This window comes from Indicator indicator, chromosome 15, assembly GCF_027791375.1.
Source record: "Indicator indicator isolate 239-I01 chromosome 15, UM_Iind_1.1, whole genome shotgun sequence".
NCBI classification, from domain to species: domain Eukaryota; kingdom Metazoa; phylum Chordata; class Aves; order Piciformes; family Indicatoridae; genus Indicator; species Indicator indicator.
Window position 1 is genome coordinate 18,156,901 of NC_072024.1, and position 8,888 is coordinate 18,165,788.

Genomic DNA, 8,888 nt, shown 5'->3' on the forward strand with positions numbered 1-8,888 from the left:
AACCCATAAGACACCCACACGATCGCGCCAGCACAAAGCCTTGAGCCCAGCCACCAAAACCAACAACGCCCAGATACCATTTTAAATTTTCCACCCCTGCTCTTCTCCAATCCAGTTTGCAGAGTTCCGCAGCAACCATCCTCTGCTACCAAAAATCTGTGCTGGTTTGAGGCCAGCCAGAACATCTCTTGCCCTGAAAGGGACAAAAGAATGACACACGCAAACGGATTGGAGAGTGGTGGAAAGTTTAAATGGAAAAGCAATTGGTGAAACTACAGAAAAACTACACAGCATAGTGGCAAAGAACATCCTAAAGCATACAGAGTCCCTTACATAGTACCCAGAGGTTTCCCAATCCTTCCCTCCTCCCACCTGAGGGTCTACCCAATCCCTCAGGGCTCTTCCTTCCCCTCCTCCCACTGCTAGGCAAGTCTCAGGCTGGGCAGGTCTGAGAGTGCCCCCCTTCTCCCCCCCCCCATTCTCCTCCTGGCATTAGGCCTAGTCAGGCCTAAGAGGCCTGAGATACCCCCTTGGCATTACCCGATAAGAGAGGACATCTCCCATAGGAGCAGAGAGGGAAGAAAGAGAAAGAGAATGACTCTACAGATGGCTTTAACGGCACAGGATTTATGGGTAGAAATACGCCGTTTCCTGTGTCCATCCCTATTGGGCAGGCACCCAGGACACCAGAGGTGTATCTCATGCAGCAGTGGCAGGGGACACCCAGCCCAAACTGCCTATGGCTAGTTCAGTTGAGGGATTTAGATAATATAATTTCTGTGCCCAGCAGAACCTCAAACCAGCCTGAGATATTGAGAAGCTAAACACACATGAGATTCAGAAGCTAAACACACAAAACTTTAAATTACTCAAACCTTCAAGCACACACCTTGCAGGCATAAAGAGGACTTGAAATTCATAGTCCTTTCCGTTGACAGTAAGGTGAACTTTGCTTTAAACTTCAACATTTCATACAAAAGAAATACCAAATAATCAGTAGCTTGGGAGCAGCACATTTAAGTGTTCATTAAGTTAAATAGCATTCCAAAGTACTACAAAATATACTAATATATCATTGTTTACAACACTTATGCTCAATATTTTCCAAAGCTCTTTTAATTCAGAGCCAAAATACAATTATGAATTTTTACTTTTTCAGGGATAGCCACCTGAGAAAGACCTGGGTGATAACCTAGTGCATGTTGCAGAAAACTGTGACCGTGGAATTCAAAGGTCTAATCACATCTTCATTAGTCACACATCCTTCTTCAATGTAATAAAAACAAATGTGTGCTGTAGTCACTCTACACTGGTCATCACTGCAGTATATAGGAGTGCTGGAGATGCCAACAACTCCCCAGCACCAAGTCATTCTGGCCAGGACGTTGATGTCAATAAATACTTTTGGAAAGACGTGTGTGCCCTGCAGAGAGCATCTTGAAAACAGACGTTTGGAAACATAATCACTGTCACAGACTTTTGTTGCCGAAACTGATGCCTGTGTGTTCCCTGTTGCACTTCATGCTGCTCCACTGCGCTAGCCTAGTGAGCAGAAAGGAGCTACCCTGTCCCCAGGAAGAAGAGAAATAGCAAGTCCCTGCCAAGCAATTTCCCTTCCTTCTTCATTTCTGCTCTTCAGAAAGAGCCATCATCATGCTCCAGCTCTCTGTTGGCAGTGGCACTACAAAAAGCGGAGGGCTGGAGCTCCGTTAGCTAGAGGTTGGCAGAGGTGAACGGTGCCAAGGGAACAAGCAGCTCAGTTCAGAGCAAGCCTGTGCATGACCGCAGCTTTCTGGGCAGCTCTGTGTCTCGCTAGTGCCTCAGAGCTCACCTTGCAAGCCCCCTAAAGAGCCTGTTGTGGCTGTGGCTGGACCTCATGGCTTCCCAATGAAAGCAGGTAAGAAGAGAAAGGCAAAGTGCTGCCACTGAGTTCGTTCTCTTTGGACCCTCTCTGCCTCTTCTCACTGAGGCCTGTTGGAAAGGCACTGAGTCCACACAGCTGCGTAAAGCCACCTGTAGTTTGTCAGAAGAGCAGAGGGTTGTTCAAGTCTGTACAGCCCCCCAAAAGGATTTCTTTGGGGCTTTGATCACCGTTCTTCTTTCATTCAGCTTTCTAGCTGTCTGACAGCTTCCACAGAGCTGCCCAGCAGTTGCCCTGCAAGCACACCTTTTCTTCTGCCTGCACTGGAAAGGTTCTCAATGGTCTCCATCGGGAGGGAAATCTGCTCACTTGCCAGTCGTGTCCCAGGCCCCTTGTTAGCCTCCCACAGAGCACAGGTGGGGTTTTTGCTGTGAGTGGTTTATGATGGGACTCAAGCCCTCTGGAGCAGGTAGTGCTCTGACTCACCTGACCTGTGGGGAGTGAATCCCTTAGCAGGGCTTTTCAATGGCTGTTAAAAAGGCTTTGTGCCATATACTGCCAAGAAGGAAGCCTTCCACTGGTGCAGCAGCAATCGCGTTGGGGAGCAGGACCCACAGCTGAGGAAGAGGCAATGCTCACTGCCTGCTGGAGAAAAGCAATCCACTGAAGCCGTCATGTCACAAAGACGAGGTGACACTGAAGTGAACATCCACAGCTGTCACTAGCCTAAGCAAGGAGGCCAGGAGATCCCTGTGGGTTCCAGCCTTGTCCCAAACCAAACAGAGCTGAAGCATGCCAAACATGGCTGGGGCGCTGGGGCTGGGGCTGGGGCAAGTGCCTTTTGTAGCTGAGCCAGCAGGCCTATGGTGGGTGGGTGGTCACAGCCTTCATTGCTGACAGAGGGACAGCAGCACTGACAGGGCCATGCTGAGCCACCCTCAAAGTGGGGAAAAGGAGCCGAGAGTCCAGATCCTGGAGGTGGGTGTGAAGTTGCCAGGCTACAGGGTCAGTGAGGCCCAAAGCACACGGCCATGGTACTGGGCAGCTGGCCAAGGGCAGCCCGCTGGAAGGGAGGTGTGGGCAAGGTGCTGCCAGTCAGTCCCTGGGCACAGCCCTTACTGGTGGCTCCTGAGAAAGGGAGAGGAAGAAGCTGACAAAGGAGTAGAGTAACACCCAGTGTAGAGATAGTATAAAACCTTTATTGTGGAGGTGGTGCAGGGGGACCAGGGGCAACACTTGGGGATGTCCTTCTGTGGTATCTTCTGGGAGCAGCTTCCTGCCGACGCTGCAGGCAGGAGCCAGTTCGCACCCACAAAGGCCCAGAGGCACTGGAGTGGCTGGCAGGCTCAAGCTCTGGCTAGCTGCCCAAGTCCCCTGATGGTGTCTCTCTGGTGCTGCTGGGGGTGCTGGTCTGCGGATCCAGCGAGCTGCAGGATGGCTCCAGAAGCCCCTGGCTGGAGGTACTGCTCTCGGTATTTGCTCTTGCCCTGCTGCAACATCTCCCATGGCATGTTCTGGGCTGCCTGTGCTGAGGCTCTTCATCCTGGCACTACAGGTGGGAGCCACCTCGTTTCCTCCAGTGCCCAGGGGTGCTGGACTTGCTGCCAGTGTCATGCACTGAGGAGCTTCCCAGGTCTCCTACTGGTATCTCTGTTGGGCTGCTGGTCTCAGGGACCATTCAGTTTTGAGATGGCACAAGCAACACCTGGCTGGAGGATGCCACAGCTGCCCCCTGGCTCTGGGTATCTGGGGCAGGAAGCTCCCAGCTGTCACTGGAGTGTGTAAAGGAAAGCAGAAAGGTCAAGGACACGGCCACCACCTCTCTGGCAGCATAGGCCTGTGCAGTGCCATCAGCCTTCCTGGAGCAGAGAGGCTCTGCCAAGCCCAGCCTGGTCACCACTGCCAGCACACCAGCCTGGGGTGGCGAGCAGCTGAGTGCTTTGCCTCTTACCTCTGCTGGCCCCAGCACAGTTGCTGCACTCCCAGGTGTCGGTGCTGGGCCTGAGATGGGAACATCGCCTGTGGGTGCCCTCAGCAGCACAGGAGCTGCATAACAGCAGTTGCCAGGGCCTGGGGAAGGAAATGGGTTCCTGGCTGTGAGGCCAGACTGACTGCAGCACTGGAGCAAGTGGCAGAGCTCTTGTTCCTAGAGTTTCTGCTCTGAGCCCTCCTAGAGCTTCTGCTCTGAGCCCTTGGCCAGACAGGGATCCTGTGCAGAGCCCCAGGTTGCAGCTTTGACAGCTTACCCTTCTCCCTCTGTGTGCTCCCTGCCTCCTGGGCACAGGCACTCGCTGGCATCACAGCGGCTATGCCTCTCAACTAGTTGTTCTAAATCCTCCGTGACTTCCCAGGATGCCAGTCTGGTACAGAAAGGAATGTTGAGGAGTCTCTGCAGCCCCCCTGGCATAAGGCAGATGCAAGCCATCCTTGCTTTCCCTGCCCTGCCCTGTTTCCAGCTCTTCTGTGAATCTGAAGGCAGGACTCACGGGAGAGCAGAGAGCCAAGACTGCAAGGGCAGACCCTGGGGTAGCACAGTGCTTGCACCTTCCTGCCTTGTGAGGTGAATGGAAGGACACCAACCTGAAAGGGATTCAGATCCCCATGTGGGGCATTTCCATCAGAAATGCATTCTGATCCCTACACGCAGGGCACTGGAATCTCAGCAGGCCAGCGTGCAGAACTTGTGCCTGCAGGAGAAACGTGATGAGCATGAGTTAGGTCCTGGTGCTGCTGAGCACCTGTGGTCTCCTGGGAGCGAGGGATGGGCTCCTACCTGGATGCATTCCCGATGGAACCATGCGTGTTGACACGCCGGGCACACCATGGTCCTGTAGGACGTTTGGTTGTCCACAGGATCCGTGCACATGAGGCAGGTAGTGAAGCGCTGAGGCAGGGGCCTGAGCCCTTGGCACCCATGTAAGCAGGATAGCAAGGGCAGAGTGGTGGCCAAAAGATGCTGTTCAGGGTTATAATGCTGGCCCCTGAGAAAGGCAGAGGCAGAAGGTGACAAGCGAGTGTAGTATATCCCAGTTTAGAGGTAAAAGTTTTCTTTGGAGTTGCAGGGGGATCGGGGCCAACACTTACTTGGGCATGCTGCATGGCTGGTCTTTCTGCAGCGTCTTCTGGGGGGCACTAGGGAGCATGTTCGTCCCAACACTTCAGGCAGAAGCCAACTTGCACCACACAGGCCCAGGGCTGCTGGACTGGGTGGCAGGCTCAAGCAGAGTGAAGAAGCACAACTGCTGGGGCAGGCCCTGGGGTGGCACAGTGCTTCTACCCTCCTGCCTTGTGAGACAAATGGAAGGACAGCAATTTGACAGGGGTTTGGATCCCCATGTTGAGCATTTCTAGCAGGAATTCCTTCTGATCCCTACATGCTGGGCACTGGAATCTCAGCAGGCCAGAGTGCAGGAGAAGGTGACGAACATGAGTTAGGCTCTGGTGCTGCTGAGCGAGGGTGGCAAGGGATGGGCTCCTACCTGGATGCATTCCAGATGGAACCATGCATGTTCAAAGGCCCAGCATGCCATGGTCCTGTTGGACCGTGCTAGTGATTACGAGATGCAGCAGCACTCCTCTCCTAGTTGGTTCATCCACCATTTGCATCAAGAGGTTATCATCAATGCACTGGAGTTACCCCCTGGAACGTGGCTGGCTGGCTGCGGAGGCCTTCCAGCAAATATCTGGGTACTTAAGATCCAGCTAAAATGAGAAGCAGGGCCTGTAATTGCCAGGCTGCTCTCACCTGCCTGTAGAAGGCCTCATCAACTTCCCTGTCCTGATCAGATGGCCTGTACTATGCACCCCAACAGTATCACCCATGCTAGCCTGCCCCTTACTTCACACCCACAAACTCTCAACTTGCTCCTCATGTGTTCCTGGACAGAACTCAATACATTCTTCAGTCAACCTAGGTCCTCCACAGCCAGCCCCACGCCTCTGGGCAGAGAACAGGATGGTACCACCGCTGAGTCACAGCCCACAGAGCCACCTGGCAGACAAGACTCCTGTGCAGGAGCCTCTCTGGAGCTGATGGGAGCAAGACGTTTGTCCCAGCTAGCTGTCTGGAAGGGCTGGGATTCTTTCTTGGCTTCTGGGCTAAGCCGCAACAATGTTTCCTTGCCCAAGGCCTGCGTTGAGGGAGCGGCACAGCAGCACTGACTGGGCTTGCTGGGCCACTCTCAAGGTGGGAAAAAGCAGCAGGGATCCCCGAGTCTGGAGAAGGCTGTGAACTTCTCAGGCTGTGGGGCCAGCAAGGCCCCTTTAAGTCACACAGTCCACAGTGCTGGGCAGCTGGCCAAGGGCAGCCAGCAAGGAGGGAGGTGTGGTCAAGGTGCTACCAGTCCCTGGGCCCAGCTCCTAATGCTGCCCCCAAGAAAGGGAGAGGAGAATGAGGGAGCAGGCAGAGGAGTGCGGCATCTGCCAGCGTAGAGATTAAAACCCACCCCTATTGTGGAGGTGGTGCAGGGGGATCAGGGCCAAGACTTGGAGATTCTGCACGGCCAGTCCTCCTGCGGCGTCTTCTGGGTTGGGGTGGGCTGTAGGGAGCAGCTTCCTCCTGATGCTGCCGGCGGGAGCCAGCTCGCACCCTCACAGGCCCAGGGGTGCTGGACTGGCTGGCAGGCTCAGGCACTGGGGAGCTGCCCTGTTCTCCTGATGTTGTCTCTCTGGTGGTCCTTGGGCTGCTGGTCTGCGAGTCCAGCGAGGTGCAGGATGGCTCCGAGTGCCCCTGTCTGCAGGTACTGCGCTGGGTGTTTGCTCTTGCCCTGCTGCAGTGTCTCCCACGGCGTGTTCGGGGCCGCCTGCCATGAGGAGCTTCATCCTGATGCTGCCGGTGGGAGGCATCTCGTTTCCTCCTGTGCTGAGGGGTGCTGGCCTGGCTGGCAGGCTCATGCACTGGAGAGCTGCCCTGGTCTCCTGAGGGTGTTTCAGTGGGGCTGCTGATCTGTGGGTGCAGCGAACTGCAGGTTGGCTCCTCCAGCAGCCTCTGTCTGGAGGTACTCCTCTGGGTGTTTGCTCTAGCTCTGCTGCTGTGTGTCCCTCGGCGTGTTCTGGGCCGCCTGCAAGGAGGAGCTTCATCCTGAGACTGCAGGTGGGAGGCATCTCGTTTCCTCCTGTGCCGACGGGTGCTGGACTGGCGACCAGTCTCATGCACTGGGGAGCTGTCCTGGTGTCCTGATGCTGTGTCTCTGGTGGTCCTTGGGCTGCTGGTCTGCGAGTCCAGTGAGGTGCAGGATGGCTCCCAGTGCCCCTGTCTGCAGGTACTGCGCTGGGTGTTTGCTCTTGCCCTGCTGCAGCGTCTCCTACGGCGTGTTCTGGGCTGCCTGTGCTGAGGAGCTTCATCCTGACGCTGCTGGTGGGAGCCATCTCGCTCGCTCATGTGCCCAGGGGTGCTGGACCGGCTGGCAGGCTCAAGCACTGGGGAGCTGCCCAAGTGCCCTGACGGTGTCTCTCTGGTGCTGCTGGGGCTGCGGGTCTGTTGGTCCAGTGAGCTGCGGGATGGCTCCTCCAGCAGCCCCTGTCTGGAGCTACTGCTCTGGGTGTTTGCTCTTGCTCTGCTGCTGTGTCTCCCACGGCATGTTCTGGTCCTCCTGCAAGGAGGAGCTTCATCCTGAGACTGCAGGTGGGAGGCATCTCGTTTCCTCCTGTGCCGAGGGGTGTTGGACTGGCTGCCATTGTCAGGCACTGGGGAGCTGCCCTGTTCTCCTGGTGGTGTCTCTCTGGGGCTGCTGGTCTCAGGAGCCATTGAGTTGTGGGATGGCCCAAGAGGCATCTGGCTGCCCTCAGAATGACTATTTGCTACAGCCATACGACGTCTCTCCAAGCGTCTTCTCAACTGGCTGGAGGGCTCAGCTTCTTCCAGATACTGCAGGCTGGACTCATCTCGCTCCATCGTTGGCAACGGGGTGCTGGGACGCTCCGCTTCCTCCAAACTGCCAGAGGATGCTGCCCCTTCCTCTTGGCTATCGGCAGCTAGGACCCGAAGCTCCCAGCTGTCCCTGGAGGCTGTAAAGGAAAGCAGAAAGGTCAAGGGCACGGCTGCCATCTCTGTGGCAGCATAGGCCTGTGCAGTGCCATCAGCCTTCCTGGAGCAGAGAGGCTCTGCCAAGCCCAGCCTGGTCACCACTGCCAGCACACCAGCCTGGGGTGGCGAGCAGCTGAGTGCTTTGCCTCTTACCTCTGCTGGCCCCAGCACAGTTGCTGCACTCCCAGGTGTCGGTGCTGGGCCTGAGATGGGAACATCGCCTGTGGGTGCCCTCAGCAGCACAGGAGCTGCATAACAGCAGTTGCCAGGGCCTGGGGAAGGAAATGGGTTCCTGGCTGTGAGGACAGACTGACTGCAGCACTGGAGCATGTGGCAGAGCTCTTGTTCCTAGAGCTTCTGCTCTGAGCCCTTGGCCAGACAGGGATCCTGTGCAGAGCCCCAGGTTGCAGCTTTGACAGCTTACCCTTCTCCCTCTGTGTGCTCCCTGCCTCCTGGGCACAGGCACTCGCTGGCATCACAGCGGCTATGCCTCTCAACTAGTTGTTCTAAATCCTCCGCGACTACCCAGGATGCCAGTCTGGTGGAGAAAGGAATATTGAGGAGTCTCTGCAGCCCCCCTGGCATAAGGCAGATGCAAGCCATCCTTGCTTTCCCTGCCCTGCCCTCTTTCCAGCTCTTCTGTGAATCTGAAGGCAGGACTCACGGGAGAGCAGAGAGCCAAGACTGCAAGGGCAGACCCTGGGGTAGCACAGTGCTTGCACCTTCCTGCCTTGTGAGGTGAATGGAGGCACACTAACCTGACAGGAATTCGGATCCCCATGTTGAGCATTTCCATCAGAAATGCATTCTGATCCCTACACGCAGGGCACTGGAATCTCAGCAGGCCAGCGTGCAGAGCGTGTGCCTGCAGGAGAAACGTGATGAGCATGAGTTAGGTCCTGGTGCTGCTGAGCACCTGTGGTCTCCTGGGAGTGAGGAATGGGCTCCTACCTGGATGCATTCCCGATGGAACCATGCGTGTTGACACGCCGGGCACACCAT